Raw genomic sequence first — 20,074 nt, forward strand, 5'->3', positions numbered from 1 at the left:
AAAGGAAAAAAAAGACAATTTTACCAACAACTTTCTGGAAAATGAGCACTGAGTTACTCTTAAAAGATTTTTGGAGAGAATATAATCCACAAAATAAACAATATACTTTTTTCTCAAATCCTCACAAAATTTGGACTAGGATAGACATGGCTTGGGAACCAGCCCATACGATGGAATGGATTACAGATATTGAAATAGAAACAAACAGCTGGGCAGACCACAACCCATTAGTTGGTATAGCTGAACGCTCCAAAAGAAGGCTCCCAGATGTGGAAAAGTAAAAGTAAAAGTTAACCCTTAACAACCTCTCTAGCTTGGTGAAAGTGGATTGAGAGGAGAGCGAACTGAACAAGCTGTGGAAAAACTTTATTAGAAGGAGTTAAAAATTGAAGCAAGTGACTGTTTTTAACGTGCCTGTGTGAAGAAGCGAGAACAAAGAGAAGATGGCATCTACCGAGGAGTTGGAGGGAAAGATGGATTTGTTACTTAAAGGCTTTGCTGACATGGGGAAACTGCTCCAAGAAATGAAAAAAGATTTATCTGCATTGAGAACTGGAATGACAGAATTGAAAGAACAATCCAAAGCACAAGATCAAAGAATTGGGAAACTGGAGGTGGGAAAATCTCGCCAGGAACTTCGCATCATAAATCTGGAAGACAGACAGTGCCGATCTAATCTTCGTTTGAGAGGTTTCCCCAAAGATTTTGCGGAGAGCAAACAACTTGTTCAAGAAATCCTTCAGTGGCTCATCGAGAACAAAGTTAAATGTGAGTTGCAAGAATTCGAAAGAGCGCATTGGGCTTTTGGATCCCGCAAGCGTGGGGACTCAAAGGACATTGTTGTAAGATTTGTTTCAGAGAGGAGAGCTGCAGAAATATTTAAAGAGTTGAAACAGATTTTAAACTTACGTTACAAAGCTTCTCCAATACATGTTTTAAAAGATTTGTCTCCTGAAACCCTCAAGATGAGAAGCCAGATGAGAGAAGTATCCTCCCAACTTTATGAAAATGGGATCAGATTTTCGTGGCGCTATCCTGCTACAATAATTGTGTTTAAAGATTCCAAGGTTTTCCAGGCGAGATCGTTAGAAGAGGGAAGAAAGCTGCTTTTTCAATTGGGGTTAAATCCGGAGGGAGCAACCCAGAGTCAATCATCGGTGGATCGACCAGATGCAGCAGAAGAAGAATTGTTTCTCCAACCGTTCCGTGATGCAGGGCAAAGTATGGGAGAAAAGATTGCAGCACTTCAAAGAGAACTGGCCTCACTCCAGGCAGAGAAGAAAGACGAGCCAAGGGTCACTCGACAGAAGAAAAAATAATAAACTGAACTGAGTTGACTTGCTAATATGGTATCAAGTTTTTCAACCAATTATTCTTTTTTCTGTATTTCTTGTTTGGTTGTTCTCGTTAGTTAACAGGGGGAGAGGAGGGAAGGAGGGGGGAATCTTTTATTATGTTGTAAAATGGGGAAGAAGGGGGGGCTTTCTGAGGGAACGCAGATCTAGGAGTGCCTCTTAGTAACGGAAGTTTTTTTCGTTGCCTCCCCCTGGGGGGAGAGGCCAGGATAGGGGCACCAGGGTGGGGATTCATTGTAATGAAAAAATATTTTTCCGGTAGGCTCTGTTTTGTTGGAAGGGGAAATGTATTTAAATTATGTAAATGGGTGATATAGGATTATTATCGCTGAATGTAAATGGTCTCTCATCACAGAAAAAACGTTATAGAATCATGAAGCTGGCAAAGGACAGTAAGGCAGATGTTTTATTTTTATCTGAAACTCATAAGGGAAGGGAAAAAACAGACAGATTAGTCACAAATGCAGAATGGCAGGAAGTTTATGAGTCGAGAGCAACGAATAAGGCAAAAGGAGTTGCCATCTTGTTGCACCGAAGAGTGCATTTTCAGTTAAGTAATATTAAAAGGGACAAAGATGGCAGAATGCTATTTATTAAGGGGAAAATAAGTAACAAGCTAGTAACCTTAGCGGTAATTTATGCTCCCAATGTAAATGCAAAACAATTTATAATAAATGTAAAACGGAAACTAGATGAATTTGCGGAAGGTATTGTGATTTTAGCAGGAGACTTTAATCTGGAATTAACAGCAGGGAAGGGGGAAAAGAAAAAATTACATCTAAATAAACTCAATATGATGGATCTTCATGAAAACGTAGTTAATAGAGATACTTTCTTTTCTGCAAGACATAATAAATTTAGCTGTATAGACTATATGTTAATTAATAAAACAGATAAGGTAAAGTTTAAGAAAGTGGAAGTAAAAACTATTTGGCTATCAGACCATGCTCCTCTGTTAGCTGTGATAGAGATAGAGGTTTGTAGTAAACAAAGAATTTGGAGGTATAACCCCATTGTCTCAGCAAACGAGGAGAGTAGAATTAAATTACAAAGGGAACTTAATGGATTCTTTTGTATTAATGCAACAGGTGAGGTTAAACAAACAATAGTTTGGGATACACATAAAGCAGTAATGAGGGGCAACTGCATTAGTACTGAAGCTTTTATTAGGAAATCCTGGGATGTTAAGAGGAATAATTTATTAAAAGAAATAGATTTAATCCAAGAAACTTTAAAAATTACAAGAAATAGAGAATGGAATTTATTATTATCATTTAAGAAAAAGAAATTGCAATTACTTGATGAAGAAAGATGGAATAAAATGAATATGATTATGAAACATAGAATTAGAGGTTGGAGTCACAAATCAATGAAGCAAATGGTACATTATTTGAAAAAAAGAAAAGAGAAATCTTACATCTCTGCTTTAAAAGATAAGGATGGTGTAATAAAACGTAGTAATGTAGAAATGGAAAAAATAATGAGAGATTTCTATGGGGAATTATATAAAAAAGAGTATGTTGTTTCGCAAACCTCAGAGGTTAAAAAGAAATTAGAGGAAGAAGATGCCCAAATGTTAAATGCAAAAATTACAAGTGAGGAGATATCTAGAGTTATTAAGGGATTGAAACCGGCCAAAGCTCCTGGTCCAGATGGTTTTACTGCTGAATATTATAAAGTGTATATGAATGAATTATTACCGCATATGGAGAAATTGTTCAATAATGTATTGGAGACTTTTGAAACTCCAAAGACGTGGAAAATGTCAGAAATTATAACGGTCCCAAAACCAGATCGTGATTTAATGGATCCGAGTTCTTATCGCCCCATCAGCCTATTAAATCAAGATTATAAGATATTTATGAAAATATTGGCAAATAGGGTGGAGAATATATTACCAAAAATAATTGGAGAAGATCAATATGGATTTGTGAAAGGAAGGAAAATTTATGAACCAATAAGAAACGTGGTCAATGTTTTACACCATGCTACCAGTACCAAAAGAAAATTATGCATTTTAAAATTAGATGTCTATAAGGCTTTTGACAAAGTTAACCATGACTACCTATTTCAATTATGTAAAGATTTAAATATGGGAAACATATTTTGTAGAGTTATAGAAACAATATATAAGGATAATGTGGCTCAAATTAGAGTAAATGGCAATAGAACAGAAATAGTTAAAATTCAAAATGGAACTAAGCAGGGTTGCCCACTATCCCCAATGTTATTTGCATTAGCAATTGAGACCCTAGCAAACAAAATTAGAAATGATAAGGAATGGAGAGGCTATCAAATAGGGGAATTGGAATTGAAATTAAACTTATTTGCAGATGATGCTATAGTGATGTCTGAAACCCCAATTGAAATGATGAAAAGAATAATACTACTTCAGGAATTTAAAGATCAATCCGGACTGAAGGTTAATATAGACAAATCAGAGATAATATGTTTAAATACAGGCCCTAAAGAGCAAATCGAGATTCAAAAAACTTCAGGACTGAAACTAGGTTGTAAAAAAATGAAATATTTGGGAATTTGGTTATTCAAGAATCCAATAAAAATAGCAACGGCCAATTATAACCTAATATGGAAAAAAATCCAGAAGCAGATTAAAAATTGGAAGGGTAAAAAGTTAGGAAGAATGGCTAAGATTAGGGCTCTTAAGATGATGATAATACCAAAAATAATGTATTTGTTTCAGGTTCTACCTGGTAGTTTTCCTGAGGCAAAATTAAGATAATGGGATAACAGACTAAATTTTTGGATTGAAGGAGATAAAAAACCCAGAATAAGGAAACATTGGCAGAATGCACAAGAGAAAGAGGGGGGGGGGGGCAGCCCATGTCTAGTATTATATAGAAATGCATTTCAAATGGAAAGGTTAATGGAGCTACAGTTATGGGGGGGGAAAGAAATGGGTACGAATAGAAAAAGAAATTAATAATATAAATAATAAAGAACTATTATTTAAAAATTGGAGTAGAATTGAAACCAGTACCTTAAGTGATCCTTTTAAAGCATGTTTAGAAATATGGCTTAAATGGCAGAGGACAAGTGGAATAAAGGTATCTAGGCTATCAATGTTACATGTATTGAATATAGGGGATGACGTTAATCTAAGTAGAATTATTAAAATATTAAATAGTAAAGGAATAATGAGAATTGAGCAATTATATGAGAAAGATGGAAGAGTTAGTAGAACTAGATTGAAATGGTGGATTGGTAAACAGAAATGGTTGCAGATTAATGCAATATGTACATACTTAAACAAAAGTGAGAATAAAGAAGCCTTCTTACGGGAAGAAAATAGTGTAGAAAAAATAATAAGTGAAAAGACAAATGAAAGTAAAGCACAAGCCGGTAGTATATATAGAATGCTATTGCAAATGGAAGAAGAAGTAACAAAAAGTTTAACAAGATGTTGGCAGGATGATTTACAAATAGATGAAAGAGAAATGAAAGAAATAATAGAAAATATATACAAGATTAAAAATATGAGAGTTAGAGAGATGAGAAGAAAAATCTTACATAAATGGTACTATACACCTGTACAAATTGCACACTTCCAGGGGAAAGAGAAGGGCATATGTTGGCACGGATGCCAGAAAAAAGGGATTTTTATGCATATGATTTGGGAGTGTGCAGAAATTCAGAAATTCTGGAATGTAGTCCAGAATGAAATTAATAAAATGTTAAACATTAATTGGATTATTACAAAAGAAACAGCAATTTTAATCAAATATAGAGAACTAGGAGAATTTAAGGAAATTAAAACCGCAGCATTGGAAAGTGCTCAAGCGGTGATGGTATTAGGATGGAAAGATTCTACAAAATGGACACTACAAAATTGGTACTGGTATATGGTGGATCACATATATTTTGAAATTATGGAAATAAGATTAAATAATTTTGATAAGAATAAATTGGAGAAGCTGATGGTGCGATGGAACAAGGTAAAAGATTATATGTTAAGTAGAATCTGTGATGTAAATATGAAAAATAAATTGCAATCACTCTTTTAATACTTGATCAAGATAGAGCCAAGGAATAATAGATAAACAATTACATTTGTTTGAATCCTCTTGTATGGGTGGTGGGGGTGATGGGGTGTGTGTTGTTGTTAGGTGATGGGCACATGCACTGTGCACTGTTATATGTTTGTTTTATGTAAACTTTTAAAAATCAATAAAAATTTATTTAAAAAAAAGTTATATATTGGAAAGGTAAGCAAAAACTCAATAATTGGCATATGAATAGAAACATTTTGCGAGATCCCTTATATAAAGAATGGATTGAAAAAGAATTATAATTTTTTTTCAACACAAATAAAAATAATGAAACAACCCCACAAAATTTATGGGATACAACAAAGGCATATATTTGGGGTTTGACAATTTCTTTCATGGCAAAAATAAAAAATATAGGGAAAAAGAAACAATATCAAAAATTAGTGGAGGAGTTAAAGAAATTAGAATTAGAACTACAATGTAATGAATATGATAATAAAGGTAAAAACCACATCTATTAAAACATAAAATAAATTTGATAGAACAAGAACAAATAGCTGAAAAAATAAAAAGAGCAGAGCAAGAATATTTTGAGCATGCAAATAAACCGGGAAGGTGGCTGGCGTATAAACTAAGGAAAAACAGAGAATCTAAAACTATTAAAAAATTAGTAGATGGTAAAGGTACAATAAGACATAGAATAGATGAAAAGAAGGAAATAGTGTTAGAATTTTATAAAACTTTATATAAAAAAGAAGAAATAAAAGAAGGGAAGATTTTTGATTATTTAAGCTCAATAGACTTACCTTCATTAACTGAAGAACAGCAACAAAAGCTTAATAAACCCTTTACAATGCCCGAATTACAGCAATCCCTTAAAAATCAGAAAAATAACAAAGCCACAGGCCCAGATGCAATACCTGCGGAATTTTATAAATTAGATACCCTGTTTCCCCGATAGTAAGACACCCCCGATTGTAAGACGTATCGGGGGTTTCAGGGGGGTCGGCTAATATAAACCGTACCCCGAAAGTAAGACATATGTCTTACTTTCGGGGAAACACGGGGGTATTGCCGCCTCCCTCTCATCTAGCTGTGCGCCGCCTCCTGCCCACGTCCGCACCGTCCCCCTCTCCATACGTCGCCGCGTCTGCCACCTCCCTCTGATCTTAATGAGCGCCGCCTCCTGCCCACTTCCGCGTCGGCCCCCTCCATACGTCACTGCGTCTGCCGCCTCCGTCTGATCCAAATGAGCGCTGCCTCCTGCCCACACCTGCGCCGTCCCCCTCTCCATATGTCGCCGCGTCTGCCACCTCCCTCTGATCTTAATGAGCGCCGCCTCCTGCCCACTTCCGCGCCGCCCCCCTCCATACGTCACCGCGTCTAAATGTTAATTTTATGGTTAAAACAAAAAATTCGACAATTTTTTTCCAATATAAGACATACCCCGAAAGTAAGACATAGTGGGGCTTTGGGGGATAAAAAGAAACACGGTAGCAATGTACTCTTTTCAAATATGCTGGAGATATTTAATAAGATAATTGCGGATGGTAAATTACCTAGATCCTGGTCAGAAACTTTAATAACATTAATACATAATACGAGAACAGAAACGGAAAAAAATGAAAATTACAGACCGATTTCGTTATTAAATGTGGATTATAAAGTTTTTGTATCAATATATGCGTATAGACTTAAAATCATTATGAATGAAATAATATATGAAGACCAGAATGGATTTCTGCCAGGTAGACAAATTTAAAATAATTTAAGGACAATTGTAAACACAATGGAATATTACGAACAACACCCAGAAAAACAAATGGCACTAGTATTCCTAGATGCCAAAAAACATTTGACAATGTAAATTGGACTTTTATGAAAATGCAATTAAATAAGATGAACGTGGGAACCAATTTTTTTAACATAATAGACGCTATTTCAGTGATGGGCAACCTTTTGAGCTTGGTGTGTCAAAATTTGCCAAAAAACCGAGCATAATTCGGGTGGTGTGTCACCTTGAGAAAAAAACACTCTTCCTCTCTCTCACTCTCTTCCTTCCTCTCTCCTCTCTCACTCTTTCTTTCTTGCTCTCTCTCACTCTCTCTCTTCCTTCCTATCTTCTCTCTCTCTCTCCCTTCCTTTCTTTCCTTCTCTCTTCCTTCCACTTTTTTCTCTTTCTCTCTCTCTTTTCCTTCCTTCCCCTCCCTCTCCCTCTCTTTCTCCCTCTCTCCCTTTATATTTATCTCTTCCTTCCTTCCTCTCTTCCTCCCTTTCTCTCTCCCTCTCGTTCACTTTTCTCTCCCTTCCTTCCCTCCCTCCCTCCTTCTTTCCTCTCCTCTTTCCCTCCCTCGCTTTCCCTTCTTTCTCTCCACGTCTCCGGTGGGCAGCCGGCTTTGCTGACCGGCACAAGGCTCAAGCCAGCTGCCCGGGAAAGCCTTGTGCCGGCCAGGAAAGCCGGCTTTCCGGGAAAGCAGCGCGCTTTTCATATGCGCTGCTTTCCTGCTGCAACTCTTTCCTGGGGGGGGGGGGCGACCCCCCAAACTGGTCAGATTCAAGAAAAAGCTTATCAAGGGGGGCAGGGGGTTGTAAAAATCTAGTTACGAGCCGCCAAAGGAGGAAGCAAACAGCGCGACGTCCACACAGTTCTTTTTTCGGACTCTCTTTTTTGCGAGCCCGGCATGATTTTTTTTAGTACAAATTAATAACCCCTCTTGCTCTCCCTCTCTTTTTCTCACTTTCCGTCTCTTGTTTTCTTTCTCTCTCTCTCTTGCTTTCTCTCTCACACTCTTTCTCTCGTTTTCTTGCTCACTCTTTCTTTCTCTCGTTCTCTCTCTCTTGCTATCTCTTTCTCTCCCCCCTCTCTCTTTCCACTTTCTCTCTATCTTGCTCTGTCGCTCTCACTCTCTTTCGTTCTCCGGAGGCTGGCGAAATTGATTTTCAGTGTCGGGCGCGTGGGCCGGCGCGCGCTCTCCCCATCGCCCTGCCAGCCCGCCCAGAACATTCAAAGTAAGAGCAAAGGTTTTTCTTACTTTGAATGTTCCTGGCGGGCTGGCAGGGCAATGGGGAGAGCGCACGCCGGGCCGCGTGCCCGACACTGAAAATCGCCTTCGCCGGCCCCCGCTGTGAGAATGCCTGCTGCGCCTCTCTTGCAGCGGAGGAGAAAGAGAGGCGAAGCGGGAAGGCGGGCGGGCAGGGGGCAGCGGCAAGTAGCCGGGGCGCGAGGGGGCTAGAGGCGCGGGAGGCGGGGTTGGTTCGTGCATGCCCTTGGAAAAGGGTGCGCGGGGCGGGTGGCATTTTGGGGTGCGCTGGCGCAGGCGTACGCAGGCTACAGCGAACGGTGCGGCACAATGACTGCTGCGGGCGCCAGGGGGCCGGCACATGGTGGCGGGCCAAAACCGGGGCAGGCGGCCCCCCCCCCAATTTTCAGTTTGGCCGGGCCCCTGACGCCAGTCCCGGTAGTACCGGCCTATCGGCGGCCCTGCTGTACCTGCTTGCAGTTGGTGGGAAATTGGAAAGCGGGGAGATTTACATCTTGGCCACTCCCTAAAGCTCCCCCTTTCTCGGCGGCCGCGTGTCACCGAAAATGGCTACGCGTGTCATAGGTTCGCCATCACTGCGCTATTTATTCAAATCAATCAGCTAAAATTATATTAAATAACAAACAAACAGAAAGATTAGAAATACAGAGGAGTTAGACAAGGTTGTCCCATATCAGCATTGTTGTTTATTCTAACACTGGAAACATTATTAATAAAGATAAGAACAAAAAATGATATTAAAGGATTACAGTGATCCCCGGGTATTGCGATCCCGATCATTGCGAAATGGCTATATGGCGATTTTGCAACCCGGAAGTAAAAACACCATCTGCGCATGCGCACCCTTTTTTCTATGGGCACGCATGCGTAGATGGCGCCGGGCAGATCAGCTGCTGGGCGGCTTCCCTAGGTCTTCCCCCTCTTGCTGGCGGGAGGGCGAGCGGTGGGCATCAGCGAGGAGTTTCCCCACCGCCCACGCAAACTCCTCGCTGCCGCTCGCCCCGCCCTTCGCCCGCCCACGCCGTTCATTCTCGCCGCTTCCCAGCTGAGTCCTGAAGCAAATTGGCTTCAGGACTCAGCTGGGAAGCGCGAGCGAGCGGCGCGAGCGAACGGCTTGTCCGCCGCCTGCCTGCCCGCGCGCCCGCCCGCCCACGCCGTTCATTCTCGCCGCTTCCCAGCTGAGTCCTGAAGCGAATTGGCTTCAGGACTCAGCTGGGAAGCGCGAGCGAGCGGCGCGAACGGCTTGTCCGCCGCCTGCCTGCCCGTGCACCCGCCTGCCCTTCGCCCGCCCACGCCGTTCATTCTCGCCGCTTCCCAGCTGAGTCCTGAAGCAAATTGGCTTCAGGACTCAGCTGGGAAGCACGAGCGAGCGGCACGAGCGAACGGCTTGTCCGCCGCCTGCCTGCCCGCGCGCCCTTCGCCCTTCGCCCGCCCACGCCATTCATTCTCGCTGCTTCCCAGCTGAGTCCCCTTCCCAGGAACCCCAATCTTCGGCTCCTCGCTAGCGCTGCGGAAGTAAAAACACCATCTGTGCATGCGCAGATGGTGTTTTTACTTCCGCAGCGCTACTTCGCGAAAAACCGATCATTGCGGGGGGTCCTGGAACGGAACCCTCGCAATGATCGGGGGATCACTGTACAGATAAAAAAAGAATCATATAAAGTCCAGGCATTTGCTGATGATGTGGTCTTCATAATAGAAGATCCCATGACATCAATATTAAAATTAATAGATTTAATAGAAGAATATGGGAAAATGGCAGGATTGAAAATTAATAAGAAAAAGAAGCAATTATTAACAAAAAATAGAAACATAGAAACATAGAAGACTGACGGCAGAAAAAGACCTCATGATCCATCTAGTCTGCCCTTATACTATTTTTTGTATTTTATCTTAGGATGGATCTATGTTTATCCCAGGCATGTTTAAATTCAGTTACTGTGGATTTACCAACCACGTCTGCTGGAAGTTTGTTACAAGGATCTACTACTCTTTCAGTAAAATAATATTTTTTCATGTTGCTTTTAATCTTTCCCCCAACTAACTTCAGATTGTGTCCCCTTGTTCTTGTGTTCACTTTCCTATTAAAAACACCCCTCCTGAACCTTATTTAACCCTCTGACATATTTAAATGTTTCGATCATGTCCCCCCTTTTCCTTCTGTCCTCCAGACTATACAGATTGAGTTCATTAAGTCTTTCCTGATATGTTTTATGCTTAAGACCTTCCACCATTCTTGTAGCCCATCTTTGGACCCGTTCAATTTTGTCAATATCTTTTTGTAAGTGAGGTCTCCAGAACTGAACACAGTATTCCAAATGTGGTCTCACCAGTGCTCTATATAGCGGGATCACAATCTCCCTCTTCCTGCTTGTTATACCTCTAGCTATGCAGTCAAGCATTCTACTTGCTTTTCCTACTGCCTGACCACACTGTTCACCCATTTTTAGACTGTCAGAAATCATTACCCCTAAATCCTTCTCTTCTGAAGTTTTTGATAACACAGAACTGCCAATACAATACTCAGACTGAGGATTCCTTTTCCCCAAGTGCATTATTTTACATTTGGAAATATTAAACTGCAGTTTCCATTGCTTTGACCATTTATCTAGTAAAGCTAAATCATTTACCATATTACAGACGCTTTCAGGAATATCAACCCTATTGCACACTTTAGAGTCATCGGCAAATAGGCAAACCTTCCCTACCAAATCTTCCCCTATGTCACTCACAAACATATTAAAAAGAATAGGACCCAGAACAGACCCTTGTGGCACACTGCTTGTAACCTGTCTCTGCTCAGAATACTCGCCATTAACAATAACTCTCTGATGTCAACGCTTCAGCCAGCTGCAAATCAACTGAACTATTCAGGGATTAAGTCCAATCTTCACTAATTTATCTATCAGCTTTTTATGTGGAACCGTATCAAAGGCTTTGCTGAAGTCCAGATAGGCAATATCCACGGCACCACCTTGATCCAACACCTTTGTGACATAGTCAAATAAATCAGTGAGATTAGTCTGACATGATTTGCCTTCAGTAAAGTCATGCTGATTTGGGTCCAATAAGTTATTGTTTTTTAGGTGCTGATTTATCCTCTTTTTGAGTAGAGTCTCCATAATTTTAACTATAACTGATGTCAAGCTAACTGTCCTGTAGTTACCAGCTTCTTCTCTACTGCCCTTCTTGTGGATAGGCACAACACTGGTCATTCTCCAATCCTCAGGAACATCTCCTGTTAACAGGGATTGGTTAAAGAAATCAGTCAGGGGGGTAGCAATGACAAATCTGAGTTCTTTAAGAACTCTGGGGTGGAAAAATGGTTAAGAGAAATTACAAATAAAGAAATTAGGAAGACCCCAGAATTTTTTTTAATTAGGTATCACAGGCACCAGATATAAAAAAGAAACATATTATTTAATAATCCATATTTTAGTAGCTGCAAGGATTGCCTTTGCACAAAAATGGAAAGAAAAGGAAATCCCAAAAGACGAAGAGGTTTTTAGGAAGATTATGGAATGTGCAGAATTAGATATGATGACGAGGCGGTTGAATAATCAAGTTGAAACAGAATTTTATAAAACTTGGCAGAAGGTATACAATTGGTGGAACATGAAAAAAGATTTCTAAAGTTTTTTTCCCTTCTTTTAAAAAAAATATTAAAGTGTTAAATAGTTAAATGTACTAGATGAAATATACCATATAGAGATATTTGATAGATAAGTTTACTTTTTTGAATCAGTAGAAATTACAATTATATAATCGATGGAAAATATTGAAAAGTTGAAATTGATATGTTTACTTTTCTGTACTGATCTAAACTATATTGTTGTTACCCGCCCCAAGTCTACGGAGAGGGGCAGCATACACATCTAATAAACAAACAAACAAACAAACAAACAAACAAACAAAATTAGTTTTCTTTTTCTGTATCAAGAAGACTTCTATGCTGAGCGGAGCAATTGTAGCTCCTTTTTATGTTAAATGTTGTATGTCTTATTATGTCTTTACTTTGAATATTAATAAAAATATTTTTTCAAAAAATGAAAAGCCCAAAGCCCTGGTTTAGAGGGTCTTGCAGGTCTTCTCCTTGCCGTTGCGTGAGGTTTGGCTCTTGGGAGAGAGAGGGGGGCTGGTGCTAGGCACTCAGACGCTCTGTGCCCTTGTTTAGCACACCGGTAGCAGTTTACTCCCCTCATGGACTCTGAACGAGAAGGGTCCAGCTGGCGAAGGAAAGGGCGGTGTCCTGGAGGTTTGTTAGAGGCCCTGGGGGGGGGGGGGGTTCTTTTCAGTGCGAACCACCTCATCCAAAGTAATCCCTGTGGCGTACCAATTCTGAATGGCCCAAGGGATTCCCCAGATTTCATATGCCCTTCTTAATTCTGGGTCAAGAGCATTTTTAAAAGCATGGACTTTCGGGCCAGTCCCTTAATTTACCAGCAGCTCTTCTGAATTCCCACACCAGTTCCTTCACTGGTCGGCCTGCTTGTTTTAGCAAACCAATCTGTTTTTCTGCATCTACCTGGCTTGCAACGTCTTGAAATCTCAATCTCATTAACTCAACAAACCCTGCCACATCATTTAGCTCAGGAGCGGCTTCATCAAATAGTTCAGCTATAAACTCAGCTGCTTGCCCTTCATTTAAAGCCTCAGAAATGGCCTCAATCAGCTCGCAATCTGTTGGAAACAAATGGCCATGTTGCCTTACAAATGCTCCAACTCTGTAGAGAAAGTAATTAAGTTTCTTCGGATCTCCATCATATTTTGCCTGGAAGGAAGGTGGGCCGGCCAAACAAGGGGGGGCTGCAGCAGGCAAAGGGGTGTTAACCAATGGATGCATTCTCCTCACTGGTATAACCCCCCCCCCCCCGCTGAAAAGGGGGCTCCTGTCTCTGTCTCATTCCGCTGTTAGGGGGATGCACAGGGGAGGAGGCTGGGCAGGAAAAGAAACAGCAGTTGTTCTCACAGTTTCACTCAAAAGGCTTGGCTGCTGGAATTCCTGAGCAGGGGGGAGGTAAGGGCCCCACTGGCACTGGGCCCATCCTATCCCTGGAATATACACAGTCCCAGACGTCTTCATCTCAGGGCGTTACCCAGGCTCTTGTCTCCCCTGCTTGGGGCCTACCCCATCGGATCTGGGTGCCAGCCTGGGCTCAGAAGGAAGGGTCACCCAGGTAGTTTTCAATTCTGCTGCAGAACCTTTAGGGGTTTCACTTGCAGCCGTGTGGAAAGAAAGGGTTTCTTCACTTCGCCGGGTCTCTTTCCCTAACCCAGCATTAAAATCCCCTGGGACTTTCAAGACCCATCCGCGGGTCTGGGGGCTCTGTTTAGGGGTTGTTCCACATACAGTCAGACGTCCAAAATAGTTAGGGAGATCTGCCAAGGACTGGCTCCTGGACACCGATTGCAGGCTCCCAAATTCAGGCTGGTCAACAACTTGGCTTCTCAGCGATCTCCAATCTGTGGGGGGCGACCAGCCAGCACTGAATTGTGTCTCGGTTCTCTTGGTCAGAGGGTCCTGGCCTCCCACAGCTTCAAGAAGAGACAAATCCTGAGGGAGGGGGTTGTTTCATCAGCAGCTCTCTTCTGCCATGCCCCTCCCGTGCTTTCATCTCTTTTTGCTCCATCTGGAGGTTCTGGAAATTCTGAGCCTCCCTTCCTTAGGGACTTCAGTTAACCCCTTCCTTTGCATTTCTTGTGAGTTTACGCCTCCACTGGTATTTAAATGTCAGCATTCTAAATAGCATCTGAGAAATAAACTAAGTCCAATTCTCTCAATCAGAGCTTGATTTATTAACAGAACCATGTTAGCTATGCCATTGTCATTCTGATTCTGATCCTCCCCAGAGTCCCACCTAGGTTAAGGTTCATCTTACATCCCCCCACACCCACAAGTTCATCACGAGAGCCAGTCTGTGTGCAGGGGCTTATCAACTTCCTCTTCTCTTCAGTAGAGGCAGAACAAACGGTGGCATTGGCTTGGAGAAAGGAATCTTTGGTTGTGTCTAGTAACTACCCCTCCCATCCCCCCCTTGTGTTGTGTCAGGCTGAACTCTCTAACTCCACATGAAAACTTTGGCCTGACATAATACTTATTGGTTTATTTTGCTCATAAAAAGCAGCCCCCCTTTTTTATAAACTTTTTTCAATGTATAGTTTAGCCTGCAAAATGCGTTCAATTTTACTAAAGTTGGTGTGGGATTGGTAGTTTGAACATTTCTGAACATAAGAAAAATATAAATGAACTGGAAAAAATGATGCTTATTGGGGTTTTTGTAATCAGAAATAAGGCCTCACCCCCCCATAAAATGCTTGCAACCATTTTCACTTTAAAAAATTTTAGGTTCCAAATCAGAAATATTTTTAATATCTCAGGCATTTGATTTACTAAATTTAACATTGCTAATCATCATAAAAATATTTTTTTGGGGTTGGGGCCTAACTTTTTTCTGGGCAAAATTTTACCTATACTGTACTTGTACTGTTCCCAGGTCTATTTGACCCAAAACAAAAAAATATATTTTAGGTACTTAAATTTTGTCTTTTTGAAAGTATTTTTTGCTGGGAAACTAGTTTGAACATTTCTGAACAAAATGATATGAAAATTGAACTGAAAAAATTGATGCTTATTGGTTTAGTTTAATCAAAAAGCCCCTCCCCAATTTTTGAGCATTATATTTTTTTAGGCTACAAATATCCAAGGGATTTCCCCCCAAAATGTTTGATATACAAAATTGAGCATTCCTGATCATAAGAAAAATATAAATGAACTGAAAAAATTGATGCTTATCAGTTTATTTTCGAATATAAGACCATATGGTCTTATACTCGAGTATAAGCCTACTCGAGTATAAGCCTAATTGACTATAAGCATGGGGGCCCTTTTATGAGCAAAATAAACCAATAAGCATCAATTTTTTCAGTTCAATTTTCATATCATGTTCAGAAATGTTCAAGCTACCAATCCCACACCAACTTTAGTAAAATAGAATGCATTTTGTAGGCAAAACTATCTATAAATTGAAAAAAATTTCACAAAATTAGGGGGGTGCATTTTATGAGAAAAATAAACCAATAAGCATTAATGTTTTCATTTCAATTTTCATTTCATTGTGTGCAGAAATGTTCAAACTTGTTTCCAAGTGAAAAAAGCTTTAAAAAAGACCAAATATAAGTACCTAAAATGAATAATTTGCAGTCCAAGTCAAATAGACCCAGGAACACAACTTTAGGGTGTTAATGTCCAGAGATATTTGACGAGGAGTCCTCCACTCCACTGTTAGCAGCAGAATACCTTATGACACCAAACTTGAAATTTTGGGCTTAGACCATTTAGAACTACGCCGCCTTCAGTCCGACTAAGTGTAGCACATAAAATTATGTGCTACAATGTCCTACCTGTCAATGACTACTGTATTTTTCGCTCTATAAGACGCACCTGCTGATAAGACGCACCTAGATTTTAGAGGAGGAAAATAGAAAAAAAATATTTTGAGCCAAAAAGTGGGCTAAAATATTTATTACAATAACAGAATAACTTAACAGCTGGGAAGCGGGTTCGGGGGGGTGCTGGGAAGCCCCCCAGGCCGGCTGCGATCTTTTAAAACAGCCACGCCGCTTCCCAGCTGACTCCTGAAGCCAAAAGCCAAAGGCGAACTTCCGCGCTTCAGGAGTCAACTGAGAAGCGGCGCGGCTGTTTTAAAAGATCGCAGCCGGCCTGGGGGGCTTTCCAGCACCCCCTCAAACCCCCAACCCGGGTTCGGGGGGGTGCTGGGAAGCCCCCCAGGACGGCTGCGATCTTTTAAAACAGCCGCGCCGCTTCTCAGCTGACTCCTGAAGCGCGGAAGTTCGCCTTTGGCTTTTGGCTTCAGGAGTCAGCTGAGAAGCGGCGCGGCTGTTTTAAAAGATCGCAGCCAGCCTGGGGGGCTTCCCAGCACCCCCCCGAACCCGGGTTGGGGGTTCGGGGGGGTGCTGGAAAGCCCCCCAGGCCGGCTGCGATCTTTTAAAACAGCCGCGCCGCTTCTCAGCTGACTTCTGAAGCGCGGAAGTTCGCCTTTGGCTTTTGACTTCAGGAGTCAGCTGGGAAGCGGCGCGGCTGTTTTAAAAGATCGCAGCCGGCCTGGGGGGCTTTCCAGCACCCCCCCAAACCCCCAACTCGGAACCGCGTTCAGACGATTCCCCCCCCGTCCCCGTCCCTGCGCCCCCTCTGCTCCAGCGCCTCCCCCCCCCTCCCTGCCTGCATCTTCGCTCCATAAGACGGGGCTGATTTTTCCTCCTACTTTGGGAGGAAAAAAACTGCGTCTTATGGAGCGAAAAATACGGTAATTCAGCTTCAACCCCAACAATACACGAGCACACAATAGATACAAACTTAGTGTAAACCACTCCAAACTCGATTGCAGAAAATATGAAAATTCAGTAACGGAGTGGTCAATGCCTGGAACGCACAACTTGACTCTGTGGTTTCATCCCCAAAGTCCCAAAACTTTAACCTTAGACTGTCTACCGTTGACCATACCCTATTCGTAAGAGGTCTGTAAGGGGCATGCATAAGCACACCAACATGCCTAGCGTCCCTGTCCTAATGCTCCCACGTATTCGTAACTATCTCATCTATTCATAACCATTATATATTCACAATCTTACAAAATAAATAACAAATAAATCATCCATCCAATCATCTCTCTATTTCTATCTCTATATCTCTTTATCTCTGTTTCTCTATCTAACCATCTGTCCAGCCATCCATTTCTAGATGATTACCCACCTAACTTAAAGAGGGACTACACTACAGTACATTATTTAATCTCTGTAATATTAATTCCCTGTTATCAATATAACTTTCAAACCAGAGTTTGTCAACCAAGACTGCTGAATTCCTACTCTATCCTATACTATGATTTGCCTGGCTGCAGCTTAGAATATTTATTTATTTATTTGATTTTTTATGCCGCCCTTCTCCTTAGACTCAGGGCGGCTTACAACATGTTAGCAATAGCACTTTTTAATAGAGCCAGCATATTGCCCCCACCATCCGGGTCCTCATTTTATCCACCTCGGAAGGATGGAAGGCTGAGTCAACCCTGAGCCGGTGATGAGATTTGAACCGCTGACCTGCAGATCTAGCAGTCAGCTTTAGTGGCCTGTAATACTGCACTCTACCTGCTGCGCCACCTCAGCTCTTTATAGTAAGTGCTTCTCAATTATTTTCTGTTATTCCCCCCCCAGGAAGAAGTAAACATTTCGCCCCCCCCCTCCAAACTCTCCGCCCGACCTGCCACCCCCCAAATTGTGCCCCACTGCGAGATGCTTATCCTACCTGACACTTGTGCCAGTACCTCCGTCCCATTCCTGGTGTTGTGTCTAGGGCAACCCACTCTAAAAGAAAAACGTCTCGTGACTTCAGTCAAACTTCTTGAACTCAGGAGACATTTTCTTTTAAAACAGGCTGCCCTGGACACGAAGCCAAGGAATGCGATGGAGGTACTGGTACAAGTGTCAGGTAGGACATGGGTCCCACTTCCTGCGGCAAAAAAAAAAAAGCACGTTCCCCTTGGTCACCCAGGCCCCCCCTGACATTGCTTTTTGCCCCCCCCCCCTTTGGGGGCAGATCCCACTATTTGAAAAGCACTGGAATATTCTAAGAATGGAAGTAATTAAAGCTATCAATTTATTCATTGTATTTATTTATTTATACAATGGCTGCTCAATTTAAAGAGTGACCTCACTATTAAGAGAAATAATTAAAAAGAGATTTTAAAAAACCTCTTAACATAAGAGAAGAGACTTTAGGGCAACTCAGGTATGGCTTTGGAACGCTGGGCATCCAACCAACTGCAGTTGATGCAACAAACCACAGTTAAACTCTAGGTTAACCTGGCCAATCGGTCCCATCCCATTCTCAGCCTAAATATAAGCCAGGCTCCTCTGCTCTCAAAATGCCCTAGGAGGCTGGAAGGAGGAGCCCCGGTTTTAAACGCCTGAAAGCCTCCTTCAAGCTGTGATGTAGAACTTACAATGGGGGAGTTATGGTTGGCTCTCTTCAAGGAAGCCCAACTGGTCCCCAGGTTGCTTTGTTTGGTGGTCCTGTCGACCCAGATAAGGGAACCGTCTACTCCGCCTCTACTACAGCTTTACTCCATCGACTCCAGAAAGGGTCACAAGAACAGAAACTCGACTTGCTGGAGAAAGAGGAGCGGTCCGTGGCGGTTACCGGCACCCGCAACCTGCGATCTACCCGCTGCCCAACTCACCACCGGCGTCCTTTTCCCGTTGTCATAGCAACAGCGCCTCCTCACAGTCGCGTCTCATGACGCCATTTTCGTGGCCCGGCGCCATTTTCATGACCGGCAAAGGGAGGGCGTGGCCCGCGGCTTTCCCACCGCCTTCTGCCTAGCGGGCTGCTCCGATTCCAAAGTGGTTTGTTCGTAGGTCTGCAGGGAGAGAAACACTAGCGATTCCCAATGGACCTTGCGGGGTATGGGGGAAAGATTCCTAAGGCACGCATTGTATGAAATTCTGTAGGGGTTTGTGTGACCTCTTCTGCCTAAAGCAGAGCCCCAAGCAACAATCCCCTTTAGTGCTTTAGGGGCAGCTCGGCTGGGGCTTCCAATTCACGTTCCGTCTGTCACATCGGATCAGGAGATGAATATAACACAAGCCATTCGTTTGTCTTCCCTGTCTCTATGAGGGGAGGTGTTGATCTGGTTTTGTAAAGCTATTCAAATGCAAGTGGCGTTAAGCTATTCCGCAATTTATTTAACCCTAGTTTAGCACGGTTTTTCCCCCTAAACTCGACAGGGCCTTTCAAGCTTGGCCTCTTACAGAGGAATGGATTAGAATAAAATAGAACATTGGAATGAAAAATAGAATAGAAATCTTTCTTGGCCAAGCACAAGGGATTTGTCTTTGGTGCAGATGGTCTCAGGGTACATAAAAGAAAAAGAGACATTGGTCCAGAATCAAGAGGGACAACCAGTAATGGGCAGCCAGTTTTTACTGCCGCACTGTGGGTGAGGCTTGCCAGCCATGTGACCAGGTGGGACTGGCTTCAAGTGAACTGTTAAGTCCTTGACTTACAACCTCCCCAGAGTCGTGCTGGGGGGGACAATGTGCTTGGCGTTTCCTGGGCTCTCCTTCCTGGGTGCCCCCCTCCACCTTAGGCTGGGTAGCCGGGCAAGCGGTGCCGATCAGGATCTTCAGGAAAGATGGGGGATGAAAAGGGCCCCCTGCACCTTCTGCTGGTGTTGTTCTCCCTGTCGCTTTCCGAGGAGAACGGAGGACTGTGGGCGGAGTGAGGGCTTCGCGAGGGGAAAAAGACCGCAGCCCAGGCCGCTTTGGTGCAACTCAGCTTGTCTCACCTTCTTTTCCCCTGCTGCTGCTGCTGCATGCTCCTTGCTTTTTTCCTCTTTCCTCCTTCCTGCCCTTGGGAGGTGGCTGCGTGAGGCTGGAGGGGAGCCGGGCAGGAGAGAGGGAAGCTCGACAGGAAGGAGGAAAGGAAAAAAGCAAGGAGCGCAGACACAGCATTAGCAGCAAGGAAAAAAAGGAGAGCCCAGCCAAGAACGGTAATCCGGAAGTGATTGCCACCAATCAGCTGGAATGATGAGAAAAACTAATAGTAATAGTTGTGCAGACTTAGTAAATAGTTTGACAGTGTTGAGGGGAT

General features: G+C 42.6%; 1 protein-coding gene across 10 annotated transcripts in view; it reads right to left on the reverse strand.

The window, feature by feature from the left end:
- The window catches only part of CFAP70 (cilia and flagella associated protein 70), a 246,210-nt gene extending 227,519 nt beyond the window's left edge, over positions 1-18,691 (reverse strand). For 6 of the 10 annotated variants that reach the window (XM_070760789.1, XM_070760788.1, XM_070760785.1 and 3 more), the window contains exon 1: positions 18,426-18,691. The gene's annotated coding sequence lies outside the window, so the exon portion shown is untranslated. Of the gene's footprint in view, positions 1-15,807; positions 15,865-18,425 lie in introns of all 10 variants that reach the window. The other 4 variants (XM_070760792.1, XM_070760791.1, XM_070760787.1 and 1 more) reach the window with 2 other exon arrangements.
- Between the last annotated feature and the right edge of the window lie 1,383 nt (positions 18,692-20,074).

The sequence above is a fragment of the Erythrolamprus reginae genome, chromosome 9 (assembly GCF_031021105.1).
Source record: "Erythrolamprus reginae isolate rEryReg1 chromosome 9, rEryReg1.hap1, whole genome shotgun sequence".
NCBI classification, from domain to species: Eukaryota; Metazoa; Chordata; class Lepidosauria; order Squamata; family Dipsadidae; genus Erythrolamprus; species Erythrolamprus reginae.